Source organism: Bidens hawaiensis, unplaced genomic scaffold (genome assembly GCF_021521415.1).
Source record: "Bidens hawaiensis isolate Kalapana, Puna unplaced genomic scaffold, B.hawaiensis_p1.1 tig00037175_1, whole genome shotgun sequence".
NCBI classification, from domain to species: Eukaryota; Viridiplantae; Streptophyta; class Magnoliopsida; order Asterales; family Asteraceae; genus Bidens; species Bidens hawaiensis.
In genome coordinates, this window is record NW_027505461.1 from 164,434 (window position 1) to 181,557 (window position 17,124).

Consider the following 17,124-nt stretch of genomic DNA (forward strand, 5'->3'; position numbering starts at 1 on the left):
AAACACAAGGGTCGGATATAATATATTTATATGTTTTCTTCATGACAACTTAATTTATATATATATATATATAAATCTTTATTTATGTCTACGTCTTGATATGAATTTTATTAAAATCAGGTATGTCATAACGCAAGGGCAAACTTTAGTAACTTTATGTCTTTTCAACGTCACATCACGTCATACATGTTAATGTATATTAATGTTTCCGCCGCAACGCGCGCGAGTATAGAACCTTATTATAAATAAAAACTAATTAAACCAATGTTTTTTTTTAAATAAAAAAAATTTCATAAATTTAAAGGACTAGAAATAATAATAATTCCTTCCATAAGCCCTAATTTATCATTCCTGCCCAAATAATAAAAAGCCCTAATTCCCCAATTCAATTTTCTCCTTCTCCCACCGTTCTCCTTTCTCCCAAATTATTATTATTATTATTATTATTATTATTATTATTATTATTATTATTATTATTCACCATCAGCTCCTATGGCGTCTGCCGGCTATGGAACTGCTCCGAACGAACCCGCCGGAGCCGGAGGCAAGTTCCGTAAGAAGCCTCTCCGGCGTAGTATTCCGGCCACACCTTATTCTCGGCCTCCTACAGCCGTCAGAAACAATAACCCTAGCATGTTTAAGAAGCTGGTGGACCCCGCTTCCAGACTCATTTACGCCGGAACTCACCGCCTGTTTGATGTTTTCCGTAGGAGTCTTCCTCCTAGATCCCTTGGGCCCACAGGTTTATTATTTTTATTGTTGAAATTACGTTTATTTGTGGTTTTATTGTATTTTTGACCTAATTTTGTGGTATTTATATGGTTTTTTATTGTTATATTAGGGTTTTATGAATTCCTTAATTAATTAGTGTTTTGGCTGTGGAAATATGTTTATTTTGGTTACTGCATTTTTGAATTGTTGAGATCTGCTAGTTTGTGATTATATTGTGCATTATATTCTTATTATTTTTAGATAGACCTTTTTTTTATTGTTAGAATACTCTGTTCTGTTTTATGGCAAATGAAGCCAGCTTCATATGTTCACGTTAAATATCCGCGCAGGTTTTTTTTTTCTTTCTCTGTGGATGAATCATGAAATGAATGTATTTGATCTCTCTGTTTTTTAATAAGGTTTCACGTTTGTGCTTGGTTTTAAAAAGTGTGCCTAGCGCGGGACGCAATTTTGTGCGCTTTGAATGACTTAAGGCGTGGTTTGTTTTAAAAGCGAGGGCTTTTGCGCTTTTAATGGTGAGGTGTGACGCGCACAGCCTATGGGTTTTCTGTACAGAAAGTGCATGGCCATAGAGTTTACGAATTAAGTGACCCATTGGGTATTTTTATCCTTTAACCTGAGTATCTGGCCCGTTGATTCATGAGTTTTAATTACTTTAACCCTATCGTAACTTTTTATTCTGTTTTTCAATGGTAAACTAATTGCAATCTTCAATCCCAATCGTAAACAGCAGATTCGCATCTCGTTTTTGTAACCCTTCATTCTATTATTTGGTAGTTCCTTTTTTGTTTATGGAAAGATCATCTTTTGAGTTGCTCATTAACTGTTTGTTACCTTTTAGATATGTTGAAACTGTTTTACTATCTTCTACTTCAAAATATTATGAAGTTTGATGCTATTATATTAGTAAAAGGAAATTTTCATGTATTGATGTAATTTTTTATTCCTATCTACTTTCTACTTTGTATTATTGGAATTTTAGATGTTAATATCTACTTCAAACAGTATGCGCATCTCGCGTACGACAAGCCTTGCGCTTTGTGTCTCAACTTGGGGCTCTGTCGCCTCGGTGCGCTTCACGTTTTAAAATCACGCCTTTTTGTAATTTTCTGCATGGACTAGTGGTGTATGGATGAAATAATTTTCTATAAAGTTTAAAGTTTCTTGCTCACTAGAAAGTCTAGTAGATTACGACATGTGGAAAAGTGAAATGCTGTACACGTGTAAAGTTGGACTTTCAAACTTTAGAATTGTGTTACATGTGAGTTTATATTGTTAGTTTTGATGTGTAAGGTGGAGAATAACATGACACTATTTGAGTAATTTTTGTAAGTAATCTACAAATGAGCTGAAACATAATCTGAATTATCATGTAGTCTAATCATCATATAAGACTACATTAAACATTATATTATTTATTGCTGAAAACAATACTAAGATATTACGGTTTGCATGTTCTTACAATAACTTTTATTTGACCAGAGGTTAATGAAGACCCTCAGAATGTTCTTCAGAATGAAGGAGAAGATGGTAATGCTGCTAGCAATGCGGCTGCGACCGGGATATCAGAGCTTGAACAAATGTTGCAACAAAAAACCTTTACTAGGTTGGTTGTTTTTTTACTACAATCTTACATTGTTATATGTAATCTTTTTTCTGAGGGAAATTAAATAGTGTTTCTTTTTAATCATATGGTGACACTATTGTATGAATTTTTCATATCGATAACAACACTTTCTTTATTAAGTGAATATTCTATTTATTTCTATTTTTGGCTGTCGATGGTGTATGAAACGTTTCATTTCAGATTCCACTGGAGCCGAGTATATTTTTGAAGTATTCGATAGCAATGCTTTGTTCATTAAATGACATCGTTTAGTTTTTGTTGGCCTAAGTGTCGTGTTTGTGTGAATCATGTCACAATTAACAGGTCTGAAATTCAACGGTTGACTTCAGTATTGCATTCAAAAACCACCGAGTCACCTTTTGATGACTCACAGGAAAAACATGGAGAGAAGAGGGTTACCTTTCATGCTGCTATATCAACTCCCATTGTTACATCAGGAGTAAGTAATATATTAATGTTTCATGTTGGTCTCTGTAATCATTTATATGCTATACTAAGCAAACAGTTTTTCATCATATACAATTTGTTATTATATTGTTTTCAGGTTCTTAAGGAGGAGATTGCTTCACCTGCTGAGCTAGCAAAGTCTTACATGGGATCAAGGCCAACCAATCAAGAGCCTAGACAAGACTCAAAGTTGCTTCCCAAGAACTCCGTTTACACCAGTGGCTCAAAAGACTACAAACAGTTTAAGGAATCTTGAAAATGGTTTTGCAACACCAAGATCTCGAGGCAGATCTGCGATGTACACCATGGCTCGCAGTCCGTATTTCAAAAGTCCTTCAACTTCTAGCCAACAGGTTTGCTTAACCTGCTTGCTTCTATTGAACTTACTTGTTAATATTGCTTAAGAATTTGTTTATGTATGCGTAATTTTCAGGGAATCAAATCAGATTATGCTCATGATGCTGCGTTGACATCTTTTCAAGGGCAGGAAGGGAGAACGGTATTTGTGTAATTTCTTAGATTATAGATTTGGGTAACTGGTCTGATTTTTCTATTAACACATTTGGTTTTCACCCATAAAAAGACTCATCTTTCAAAATCTGATCTGGTTATCTGATAAAAATGATGACACCAGTAACTTTGACCTTGTTGACATTACTCTCAAAGTAGGCTGATGTAGCATCTGAAAGTGCACGGGTTGATTTGGGTCGGTTTTGGGTTCAGACTGAACAAAAACTAAAATGGAATTTTCGGTTTTTTGGTTTTCAGTTTGTGTTTGGTTCAGTTTTGGTTTTTCGGTTTTTTTTTTATTTGGGCTTGAAATTTTAGATGAAAAAAGTTGGCCCAGAATAGTGAATTTTGGTCTAAATCTTTTGTTAATTTATAATTAGTTGATCATACATTTGGGCTGAATTTTCTTGGTTACACTATTTAGAAAATTCTTTCAAGTTACTTAAAATAAAAAATTAAAATTTAAAATTTATAAATTTGGTTTGGTATCTTCAATTTTAATTACGTGCAAAATAGAACCTGAACTGAAAGTTTGGTTATTACAAAAACATAAAACCTAACCTTTTGGGTTTTCTTTGGATTTGGTTATTACAGTTTGGTTTTTTGGTTACTGATCTGTTTTTGTTGGTTAACTGATGAGATTACTCTTAATATATGTTTTTAAAAAGATTAAGCTTTTTTGTGAGTTCAAATAGAAATCAAAACATAGTTAATTTTCTTTATTTGCAATTTGTTTTATATAATATGTTTTTTAATCTTTTTCTTTCAACTGTTTTTCACTTTCTTTATCAGGCTCTAAAACGTAGGAGTTCGGTGCTAGATGATGATATTGGGTCCGGTAACTCGCTTCGTAGGATTCGACAGAAAGCTAATCTTATATCACAAAGAGAAAAGAAAGAACTCGGGTACACTGGATTTCAACAACCGGACGGTGTGGGTCAGACTCTGCTGTTAGCAGACAAATCTGAACCAACAGTTTCAAACTATGCTTCTGTTCCTGCAAAAGATACTCAAACAGCCACCAAAATATTGCAACTTTGTGACAAACCGAGCCCAAAAGAAAACAATTCAGTATCAACAAATGAACTAAGATTAGATATGCTTCATGGTCAAGCTCTTAAAAGCTTGGAAAAAGTAGAGTCACCTAAATTTGTTTCCAGTGTTAATGATATTCAGAAGCCAGTTGTACCAGAGTTGATTTTTAAAAGCAAAGACAAGACTGAAGAAAGTAGTGTAAGGAAGTCTCCTGTATCTAATAACATGTTCACTTCTGTCAACGGTGATGTGCGAGATACTTTGAAAGATAAAGCACCAGTGGCTGAACCAACTGAATTACCCTCGAAGGTTACCGAAGTAGTACAGATTAAACATGCTTTTCAGATGAGCGCACCTGAGGATTCATTTGAGATGGATGATGAAAACGATGGCGTTCATGAAAATGGGACCACCTCTGCTGCTGACATCATCAAAACCCCAACAGTACCGGAAGTCTCTAAAGCTTCTGAATTAGTCGAATATAATAAACCCGTGTTTGATGAGGTTTCTAAAGTTCCAGAACAGATTAAGTTGAAAGAAGGTGAAAATGACACAAACAAGGGCTCGGTTAGTGATCAAGGGTTAGGGTTTAAGATTCCTGTCTCATTTTCATCGTCTCCACCAGTTACAATCACACAATCAAGTGTGTTTACAAAATCAACCTCCCAAATCGAAAAGGTTGATCCGGTAAAGGTCTCACCATTCTCGTTTGCTGCTAACGAAGTTTCAGAATTTAAACCGAATGCTAGTTCAGATGCGAAAGCAAAAGAAGTCGTCCCAATCAGGTTAGGTTACAACTGAACATCCATTTGTTTACATATTTTTGTTAGTTACTATGTATGGATCCTCATTGTTATTCTGTTTTTGCAGTGTGTTTAATTCGGTTGCAAAGAAAGATGCTGCAAAAGTTTCAGTTTCCAACAAGGATGAAAATGGTGTCTTGAATGGGAAATCTGAGTCTTTATTCCCTGCTGCTTCTGCAGCCACATCATCAGATGGTATATTCTCTTTTGGCACGTCTACCAAGAACATAAGTACTCCCGACACAACACCTGCTTCAAACCCTCCTACTTTTCCTTCATTGGCTACCTTTTCAGCTTCCGCCAGTACTGCCGCCACATTGTCCACCACCACCACCACCACCACCACCACCACCACTACCCCTGCTGTTACTTTCTCTACTTCTGTGTCACCTCAAGGTTTCAGTTTTGGGTCTGCTGCTTCAACAGCCCCAAGCACTTCAGTGGCAGGAACCGGAAACACCACCACAAGTTCCAGCTCACCGTTTGCTATTACAACTTTTGCCACCACCACCACCACAGAAAGTGGTCTCTTTGGATTTAGTTCTCCAGCAACAGCTACTTCAACCACCAATACCACCGCTGGAAGCGGTTTTTTTGGCTTCAGTTCTCCGGCAGCAACCACCGCTGCCGCCGGAAGTGGTCTCTTTGGAGCCAGTTCTTCGGCAGCAGCTACATCAACCACCACCACCACCACCACCACTGGTAGTGGTCTTTTTGGCGTCGGTTCTCCGGCTGCCACCGCCACCGGAAGTGGCCTTTTTGGCGCTAGTTCTTTGACAGCAGCCACCACCACTGGAAGTGGTCTTTTTGGCGCCAGTTCTTCGGCAGCAGCCACCACCACCGGAAGTGGTCTTTTTGGCGCCAGTTCTTCGGCAGCAGCCACCACCGGAAGTGGTCTTTTTGGCGCCAGTTCTTCGGCAGCAGCCACCACCACCGGAAGTGGTCTTTTTGGCGCCAGTTTTCCGGCGGCAACAACTTCAACCAACGGTAGTGGTCCTTTTGGCTTCAGTTCTGCAGCAGCAGCTACTTCCACCACCGCAGCCACCACTGGAAGTGGTCTTTTTGGCTTCAGTTCTCCAGCAGCAACTACTTCCACCGCCAACACTTCCACCGCTAGTGGTCTCTTTGGCTTCAGTTCTTCAGCAGGACCTACTTCGACCACTACCGCCTCCACCGCTGGTGGTCTTTTTGGCTTCAGTTCTCCGGCACCACCTACTTTAACCGCCACCACCACCACCGGAAGTGGTCTCTTTGGTGCCAGTTCTTCAACGGCAGCTACTTCAACCACCACTCCCTTTGGCTTTGGTTCTGCAGCAGCAGCTACTTCAACGGCCACTCCCTTTGGTTTCGGTTCTTCAGCTGCAGCCACCTCAACCACCACTCCCAGTCCCTTTGGCTTTAGTTCTACAGCAGCAGCTAATTCAACCACCATGGCCACCACTGGAGGTGTCCCTTTTGCTTTTAATTCTTCAGCAGCAGCTCCTTCAACCACTAGTTCTCAGTCACCTGGATCTTTCTTCAATATCAGCAATGGATTTCAAGCAAGCACCAATGCATCTTCCACCGGTACTCTTTTCGGGTCCTCGGCTCCTGCTATTGGTTCATCAACTTTTGGTACCAGTTCCTTGGGTCCCACTTCTGAGACCAAATCTGGTAACACCACTTCCATATTCGGTTCCACTTGGCAACAACCCCAAACATCTTCAGCGTTCGGTTTGACATTTACATCTCCATCATCCTCAGTCTTCAGTTTTGGCGCATCTTCTACACCCGCACCTTCGTTTATGACAGCTGGAGCTTCCAACTCATCTTTCGGCGGCCCTTCTGTTTTTGGAAACTCAACTCCTGTATTTGGAGCCGTTAATAATAATAATAACAATAACAGTGACCAGATGAGTATGGAAGACAGTATGGCTGAGGATTCAATGCAAACTCACAGTCCCGTTTCTCCATTTGGTCAGGCTCCTGCAAGCTCACCAAGGTTCATGTTCGGTTCAGCCACCCCAACCCCAGCCCCAGCACCGGTTTCTTTCTCGTTTGGTGGTCAGCCAAACCAAGCACCGCCACCTCAGAATCCATTCCAGTCATCAAGTGTAGAGTTCAATGCTGGAGGTGGGAGTTTCTCTTTGGGATCGGGCGGTGACAAATCAAACAGGAGGATAGTTAGGGTTATGAAAGGCAAGAACAGGAAGAAATGAGCAGCAGGACGGGTTTTTGGTGTCTTCGTTTTCTGTTTAGAGTGTGTTGATGTTGTCAAGTATTGTTGTGGCTAGGGTGTTATTATTAGATCACAATTTTTGAACAAGGGTTTGAAGTTTTAAAGGCATATATGTTACTGTACTACTTGAAATAGAGGCTTATGGTTCAAACTTTGTTCATTGTAATAAATGATTGTTAGATTAAAGTCTAAAATAATGTATCATCACTAGTATCATTCACCAGCTTGGGAAGTATTTTTGCCAAATTTGAAATCTGACTTGAATTAAATAAATTAGAAGAAAAGATAAAATCAAAGAATAGTTAAGATTGAGAAATAAACCATTTGTTATTCTTATTTTACAGTTTTATTTAAGTCTTTATGTCGCATCTGCTGTTCTCAGGGATATTATTAGTTCTGAAATGAATATACAAGTTCAAACATCCAAAGTTCCAACTTCCCTAAAGTAGATTCTCAATTTCAATGTTTTCAAAACTCCAAATTCCCAATTAGTAGATTTTATTCTTTTTAACATGTGCCACAATAACCACTTACAGTTGAACCTTCATATTTTCTAATTGCCACATTACCAACCATAAAGTCCAGAAATAGCTGAAAATTTGCGAAATTAAACTACAAAACGACCAAACCGAAAACCTTTTCAACATACAAAAGCAGAAAAATTTTCATTTTGAATGATGCATTATATAGAACTACTAAACTGTTTCGTTACAATGAGTGAAACCATGGCCCCTAGCATCATGATTAATAAAAACCAAATTAACAGAAACTAAGAAAGTTATAAAGAAAAGCATCAGGGGACCCAAAGGATTGCTAGCAAGTTATAAAGCATACTTGATGCAGAAACTAAGAAAACGCCCATAAAATGACACCGTGATTTAGAATAACCAAAAGTTTAATCACTTGCAGGAGAAAATAGCTCTGAGACTAGCTTCACCACTCCTGACATCGGTGCATCATCCTGCAAAACATTATTATTTTTATAAAAAATTTTGACTTACATATATAGTTGCAGTTACTTTTATTAGTCATGTAATATATAATCACACTTACTATATAAACAATGTCAAATCCATTGCGGTAGGTATCAAGTGAGTTCTCAATGTTATGGTTCCTGCAAAAAGTGTACAATATAATTACAAATTTGCCATTTTGGCTGGCAAAATACTCATTTTAATCCAACAAAAAGCACAATTTATTAATATTAGAACTTACAAAAATCCAACAGAAATGCGCGTTTCATAATTCAAACCATCAGACATTCTGAGATCTCCCATGTGATCACCAAGAAGTAACACATTTGTTCTTTTTTTCACAGACGCGCTATCCATCATTTGATCATCCACATCACCCAAATGATCGTGCAAAGATGCAGCCATATCAAGCGCATGCTAGTTCTTGTTTAAACTATGGATCAACTTCCCTGTATAAATTTCATAATTAAAAATTCAAAACATCATGACTAAAAACTTAATTAAAACATGGTTACTTAGTTTATGTTACCTGTAAACGATACCAGGTTACCATTCTGGTCAAATTTCATCCGATTCGATACGATCTTGACATTTTTGAACGTCCTATGCAGTTTCTGACGAAGAACCTGATAAAATCCAAAATAAGTGCCTGCTGGCATACATATGTGATGACATGACAATGGCATAACTTACCTCTTCAATAATATCAGCTAGACCTGCTGAAAATATAAGAACCGGGATATCTCTCTCCTACAGATAGCAAATAAAAAATATAAAAATATTAACTAAATTGACCATTTAAATGATGCTAAAATAAACAAAAGCCTGCCTCTAAAAACTCGAAAAGCTCAACAACGCCTTCTCTGAAAGCAATAACTGCATTGGCTACTGAATTTCTTATTGCTTCGTACGTTAGACCGCCTTCAATAAGAAGACCATGGGTCTTACCCCACCTATAATAATAATAAAAAAATGATTTATATGTTTTAAAGTGTTTTTGAGTGTATAAACACAAAATAGTTTACATACCACTCCACCATGAGCTTTGTTTTTTCATCAACTGGGATTTGTGGGTCGTATTCAATAGGATGATAGTAGTTAAATAACTCGTCTCTTTTAGCATTGTACTCAGGGTTATCCTGTTGTAGAAGCGCGTGACTGGCTACAAGTATAATTAGACAATAATTTAATTACAGTAAAAATACATAATAAAGATTAAAAGTTCAAATTTTTAAATAAACCGCGAACATACATTGTCCTCGACATCCATCAACCCAAAACTTTGTCAGTGTATTATCAAAATCTGCAATAACCTACAGTTCAAACAAATGATACACTTAATGCTACTTATACATATGAAGGTGGCAAACGGACAATTGACTCCACTCTCCGATGAATAACTTGTGTATAATGAACCGATACACCTCGGCAGAAATAGTGATGCCAAAGAATAAACATACACGACGACTACGCCATAGACCAATAAAAATATCAAAACACAAAAAGTATTTCGTATCGTAATTTTCTAAAATATTGTTATTTATGTAACAAGATTATGTTTTTGTTATTTCTAAAATTACAAAGACAATTAAAATATAAATTTATGTTGTTTATGTTATGTATTTAGTTTTCATATTAAACTTTTTTTTACGAAACCAGTAACTAAATGGTTTCAACTCAAACCGGCTTCAATCGGTTACAGTATTCATTTCTCTCAAATCGTTCCAAACCAAACCGGTCAAATTAGTAACTTTGTGCAGGCTCATAAATCAGATACTTTGTAAGATTGCACTAAACAGGGTCCTCACTTCTCTAGGGCCCCCATATTATAATAATTAACAAATTATATATAGGTAATTTTGGTTTCAATATTGTTTGACTATAGGGCTTGTGTTCTATAATTATACATACGCATTTATGACACAGGAGCTCACAGGATCGAAAACAATTTTTCTTAGGAAAAGGTCCCAAATTTTATTATGCGCTTTAATCCGACCCGCACCAACATTCTAAATTAACTTTTCAATGGTCAAAGTAGTAAACTTTTTGTTCTAATCCACAAGTTTTCATTTGGGCATTTCACACAATGTCTTAAAACCCTAAAGTTCACAACTTTATGATGTAAAGATTCCATAAACCCTAAAAAGAAACCATTAAAAGTCCAAAAACCTGAAATTTAGAAGGACCCGCAAGGCGAATAGCAGCTTTCTTCTGGTGAAGCAATTTGGGATCATTAATGACAACCTTTGAAGAAGAAGCAGAAGAAGAATAACAATTAGACCCATTAACCATTGTACCCAATTTAGCTCTGTTCATGTTTCTTCCACTGCAATTCCAAACCCTAAAGATTTACAAGAAATCAGTACAAAAGTTACTAACTTTTATATTAAAGATTGAAGGGTGATTAAAGGGTATGTATAATAAAACCTGAAACTGAAGTGAGGAAGAGTGAAACAATGAGATATGCAACGAATTGTTAAAATGTTATGGAAATGGGTGCAATGATAAAGAGACATATATAGGAGATGACGCTTTAGGATTTGCCAATTTGTGCGGCATATGCTTACAATCACAAAGTGTGGGTATATGCCTTGGAGATTTTGGAGTCTGGACATGTGAGCATGTATGGCCTTGCCCACTTTTGTTCTACAAATTAGATATAAAGATATGATGTCTCTCTCATGTCATATTATTTAGTTATTAGTTTTACTACTACTTAGGGGGATGGGGGTGGTAATGGCGCCTTGTTGTGGGGTGGGGGGTAATGGCGCTTTATGGGGTAGGTGGGTTGGTGCACGGGATTAGCGGGAACATCTCCCGGATCTCTTTGGTATAGAAAGTTTTTATCCCCCGTATTACGAGTTTTTTTTACATTATTCGTTTATAATATTTATATATTTTTTTGGACTTTAATTTTATTTATTGTAATGAAGTTAATAATATACTTAGGATTTGACAATGAAAGGGTTCAACAAATAAATGAGACGTTATAACCCAGTTTAAAAGATATTTGGGTTTGGCGATGCCCATGACCCACTTATTTTTTTTTACTTTTAAATTGTTTATTAATTATAAATAATATTTGTTTAAAAAAATCGGATACTAGTTTTTAGTATATCCATATTTTATTGGATTTTCGTATCAAATATTTGATTAGATTAATTTTTAATTTAATGAGATGTTATAACATGTTTAAGGGCTATCTATGTTTGGTGAGACCCATACCCGTGAGTTCGGTCAAATGCATGAGAAGCCTTCATTTACAAATAAAACAATCTTGTAGTATGGGAGAATGTAGGGAGGTTTCATTTATATATATATATTTAAGATTTGAGTCAGTTTTTACACATTAATTCATTCTTCTATCTCTTTCGAACACTTTCTTTTTCCAAGTCACAAACAAAAAATGCCTACGACCGGTGATGTGGAGCTATGACAACGAGGTCGTGTTGGCGAATGCTTGGATGTACGTGACGGGAAATGACACAACGGGAAGCTAATTTTAGCCTATAGTTCATACGGCATATGTTCAATTTAGAGGTACTGTTGATATTTCCACCCACCAAATCAACTCAAAGTGAAGTGCTGGTCAATTCCATCGATTCTACGCGGGCACTTACTGAGATTCTCGAAGGACAAACATATTCACAAGCAAATTGTGACTGCTGAAACTATGTATCTCGCATGGTGTTTTTCCATAGAAGCATGGGATGTTTGAGAAACCATCTCTAGTTTGCGGCTTTGGCTACTAGGGAGGCTCCAGCTCAAGATGACTCTGACTCCGGAGAATCCAAAGTGAACGACTATTGTTATGTTTTTTAACCTATTTTAATGTTATGCTTTTGTTACATCCCCTGACTTTATACCCCGGGAAGGGAGCCGTGAACACAAGCGGTGGTATCGGTGCTTATTATTAAAATATTTTGCAGCGGAATAATTCATCAGGACCGTACTTAGGAAAATTAATCATCGTGTAAAAACACCATGATTCTTATTTCATAAACTGGGGATAAACCTCATATTTATACAAACATAAATTTTATAGGGATAAACCCTAATTTACAAAACATATTTCTTTTTTTTATGGTGACAATCCACTTATTTAAGTTGAAAGCCCGCATTCATCATTCATGTGTCTTTAACAAGCCACCTGAAACATGTTTAAAAATATTTGGTTAGCAAGATATACTTGTGAGCAGATTCATTTGTAAATGTCACATTTTTACAGTTACAACATTAAGATGTTTTTACACATGTCTGCTTACAAATTAGCGAAAGATACATGTCACTCGACCATATATGTGACTATGGTCATATTACTTATTGGCTAACCTTGTCCAATAAGTAACGTGTAATAGCCCATTAGGTAAGCCTTGTTACTAAACCTCACAATACCAATAGTAACAATCGCATAAGTCTGCACAGACTTAATCGTAGTAATGCAACTAACATTTTGAAAACTAGTGGACTATCTATCATGAGTTTAATAAGTTTAAAAATCATTATGACATCATTGGAAAACCAGTTGTTTCACGCAAATGTGAGTTGTACAAAAAATCAAATGTCTCACCTTGCAAGGTTACAAATAAAGTGTTTCTTGGTATTAAGCATCTAGTTAAACACAATGTAGTATATCTATATTAGTATAAACCGATAATCATAACAATAATCACGAGATTAGAAACTTAACACGATGGCACAATGTCAAACCCCGACTAGGTAAATGCGGAAGAGTAATACGGGAATGTAACAAACACCTCTGGTATCAACCACATTGTTTATAAAGAAAATTAACAAGCTAATTTACATTATGTTACATTATTTCGTACTATTTTTACAAACTAAGTGAAATACACATAACCGGTTCTTCAAGCCGCTTATTCTTTAATAGTGTATTTGCGTCTATCTACACAAGGTTGGTTTCAAGCTCTAGCACAAAGCACATAAGCATGTTATTCCAACTTCGGTTCACCAGAAAAGCATGTTAAAACGGGTCAACTATGAATAGTTGGTGAGTTTCATAAGTTTGTACGAGATCAGTATACGCAATCATAGCAGTCATAGTATGTATGTATGTATGTATGTGATGTAATTATACTAAACCACAAGTGAAACCTGTACGCGCTTCTATTACGTGACCCTTGACCGCCCACGCACTTCCTCGTGGCCACATTGACCCTTTTGCCTGAAACGAGTACTATGTCTAACACTACATAGCATGTTACAACATGTTTGTATGTCATGTGCAGTTGTAAAACATGTCCCGACATACCCAACCGGCCCTATCAATTGAGTTTGTTAAACCAATAGTACTATTCACATGCCACATGCCATGGGCTCGTAGTTAATGACTCGTGTGGGGGGACTTTCAAATGTTAGCACTTAGACAATTCACATCATAACATGTTTCCAGATAAATAGGTATATATAAACATGATTTTCGCCCCAAATGTTCGTAAAACAATTTAAAAAGCGGGGTTATGAAACTCACTTTATTGTAGTGTCGTAGGGGTAACAAGTGCAGTAATTAATACGCCTCGACTATAGCTCGTATCATATAATTGGTATTGTACTGTTAAAACTAGTACAGTCTTTAAACTAAATCGGGCTGTATATCTAGTCTGGGTATGACTGTTGCACCCACAACATATCAGTTTTCTTAGATTGTGACATTGTACGATATCAAATGTTTAAAACCAGTCTTGGCTTAGTTTCACCGTTTTCCGTGCTTGGCCAAGTTGGTCGTTTACGCATTTTAAAAATAGGTAAGATCACACAAACTTGAGTAAACATATAGTTTGATAAAAGGATTCGATTTATAAAGAAATTTAGGGTTTCAATACCTGGATTGGTCGCAAGGTTCGTTTCCATTTCATATATGTTTGATTGTACAAAACGCGTATAATTCACCCGAATTGTCCAGAAATCTCTTAAAAAGTTTGTTTTATAAATTTCATTCCAAACTATGATATTTAACCACTTTTGATGTTTGATATACCAGTCAGTTCGTTAAACACAACGCTGCCGGTTTTATCAAAACGTATATAAATTAAATCTTCAAATTATTATAACTCTTTATATAATTTTAAATAAATTATGAGAATTTTTTTAATACAAATTTAAAATATGATTAGTTTTATAAGAATGATTCCAGAATTTTTACACTTACTATTTATAAAATTCCAATTTTTGTGTTATAATTAACCAATAAATCACCCGTTTATATCAAACGATTCCCGAAAAATCCGATAAATTTTATAAATGGTCAAAATATCATCAAGTAACCTCTGTAAAATTTCCATAACCTAACTCTTTGGCTAAAATACCTGTTTGCGTACAATTCCGCTGTTAAAACTAGATTAAAAGAAATTACACAAACCATATATAGACTTCTCCCATTGTTCCCAAACTTTATATGTGATCTTAAAATGTCATTTCTGAGTTCTCCACAAAGTTGCATAGTTTGTCAAGCAGTTTAGCTATTTTTCATAATAAATCGCATAAACGCTAATAAAATCGCCAAATATTCTCCGTTAATAAAAAAATTAACAAATTTGGCAGTGACTCATTCATATGATCCCTAATGTCCCTGAAATGTTTCATAGGCTAACAATAAGCACACCATAATATAATCCTAAACAGCCCTAAACGAGTAATCGGTTATTACCTTTGTGTTTTTACCGAGTGTTTAGGTCGTTTTCTCGCCTCTCTGAGTTCTTGATTCTCAAGTTAGTATATATACAAGTCATGTAACACAAAACCAATTATTCAACGTCAATACCTAAGTCTTGTAAATTAGGGTTCGGTTAGTGTTTGAAATCGAGTTTTCAAACCGTAAAAACGTGATATAAACATCATAATCCGTGTTTTTGAGCAAAAAACTATATGTTTCTGATTACTAACAACGTCTAATATCAAAGTATGTTTTTGGATCATTTTAAAAGTTTTTGCATGTTTAGTTATCATTTTTACTAATAATAATATGTTCTTATGATTATAACAAGCGTGCCCAAAGTTAAATCTCGGTCCCAAATTTAGTCATGGTTCGGTTTTTGGCGAGAAAAATAGTTCGGATTTGATAAACAACGAAAAGTGAGTGTTTTTCAGCTATTTTTTGTAAATTAAGAAAATCATACTGACTCGTTGTAAAAATCCAAAATATTTTCTCGAATTGCTTAAAACATCTTATACTTTTTTGGCTTGACTGACGATACAATGCTTGTTTTGGTTCTTACGATTGGGTTTAAGTTACACTGTATCATTAAACGAAAATTTTTTCGTTTAAGTGGTTTTTGCACATACTATGGCTATAATATAAATATGTTTTTGGATCATTTTAAAAGTTTTTGCATGTTTAGTTATCATTTTTACTAATAATAATATGTTCTTATGATTATAACAAGCGTGCCCAAAGTTAAATCTCGGTCCCAAATTTAGTCATGGTTCGGTTTTTGGCGAGAAAAATAGTTCGGGTTTGATAAACAACGAAAAGTGAGTGTTTTTCAGCTATTTTTTGTAAATTAAGAAAATCATACTGACTCGTTGTAAAAATCCAAAATATTTTCTCGAATTGCTTAAAACATCTTATACTTTTTTGGCTTGACTGACGATACAATGCTTGTTTTGGTTCTTACGATTGGGTTTAAGTTACAGTGTATCATTAAACGAAAATCTTTTCGTTTAAGTGGTTTTTGCACATACTATGGCTATAATATAAATATGTTTTTGGATCATTTTAAAAGTTTTTGCATGTTTAGTTATCATTTTTACTAATAATAATATGTTCTTATGATTATAACAAGCGTGCCCAAAGTTAAATCTCGGTCTCAAATTTAGTCATGGTTCGGTTTTTGGCGAGAAAAATAGTTCGGGTTTGATAAACAACGAAAAGTGAGTGTTTTTCAGCTATTTTTTGTAAATTAAGAAAATCATACTGACTCGTTGTAAAAATCCAAAATATTTTCTCGAATTGCTTAAAACATCTTATACTTTTTTGGCTTGACTGACGATACAATGCTTGTTTTGGTTCTTACGATTGGGTTTAAGTTACAGTGTATCATTAAACGAAAATCTTTTCGTTTAAGTGGTTTTGCACATACTATGGCTATAATATAAATATGTTAGTTGTTATAATAAATATATCACTTGTATATGCCCCCCGATATATCTGGTCATAATCAGTATCGTTCGGTGAATCGTTTACTCGATACGAAATAACCGGTTAACTGTTTACCCATTACGTAGCCATTAAGGTGTACCTCGTTTTGTCATGAATGTCACACACAAAGTCTCACCTTGCTCAGGCAGAGCTTTTAGATTCGTGTATGAAAGCTTCGTTGGATCGAACAGGGTATCGTTATGACTACTCGAGGTATTATATTAACACCTTAGTGTAATAAAGTGAGAGAGTAGCGATGTTAAAATGAAGAAAGAATGAAGGCCTTGTTCCCTCCTTTTTATAGTTGATTTCGGAATTGGTCGCATATCGCGATGGCTTAAAAGGAGGGTCATCGTGTAGCGCGACTAGCTTATAAGGTTGCCTAGTCAGACCTAGCTATGCCATGTGGCGAGAAACATGTCACATTTGTGTAGCGGCCACGTTGAATATCGTGATGGGTCATTTAAAGACCCGTCGCGTAACGCTTTGAACACAAAAACTTTTCCAGGATAATTACAAGCCATTGCGTATCGCGACGGGCTATATATTTGTCCATCGCGTAGCATGATCACCAACGTGCGAAGTGTGCCATCAAAGCACCACATTGCGCCCATCTCACT

At 35.9% G+C, this 17,124-nt stretch overlaps 2 pseudogenes across 1 annotated transcript; one reads left to right on the forward strand and one right to left on the reverse strand.

Annotated features, from left to right (window-relative positions):
* Positions 1–457: 457 nt before the first annotated feature.
* Positions 458–7,529, forward strand: LOC143613341 (uncharacterized; annotated as a pseudogene). Its single transcript, XR_013150100.1, has 7 exons — positions 458–742; positions 2,215–2,338; positions 2,663–2,798; positions 2,904–3,159; positions 3,240–3,305; positions 4,109–5,136; positions 5,222–7,529. The product of XR_013150100.1 is annotated as an uncharacterized LOC143613341 (transcript).
* Positions 7,530–8,170: 641 nt separating this feature from the next.
* LOC143613337 (uncharacterized) lies at positions 8,171–10,935 on the reverse strand (annotated as a pseudogene).
* Between the last annotated feature and the right edge of the window lie 6,189 nt (positions 10,936–17,124).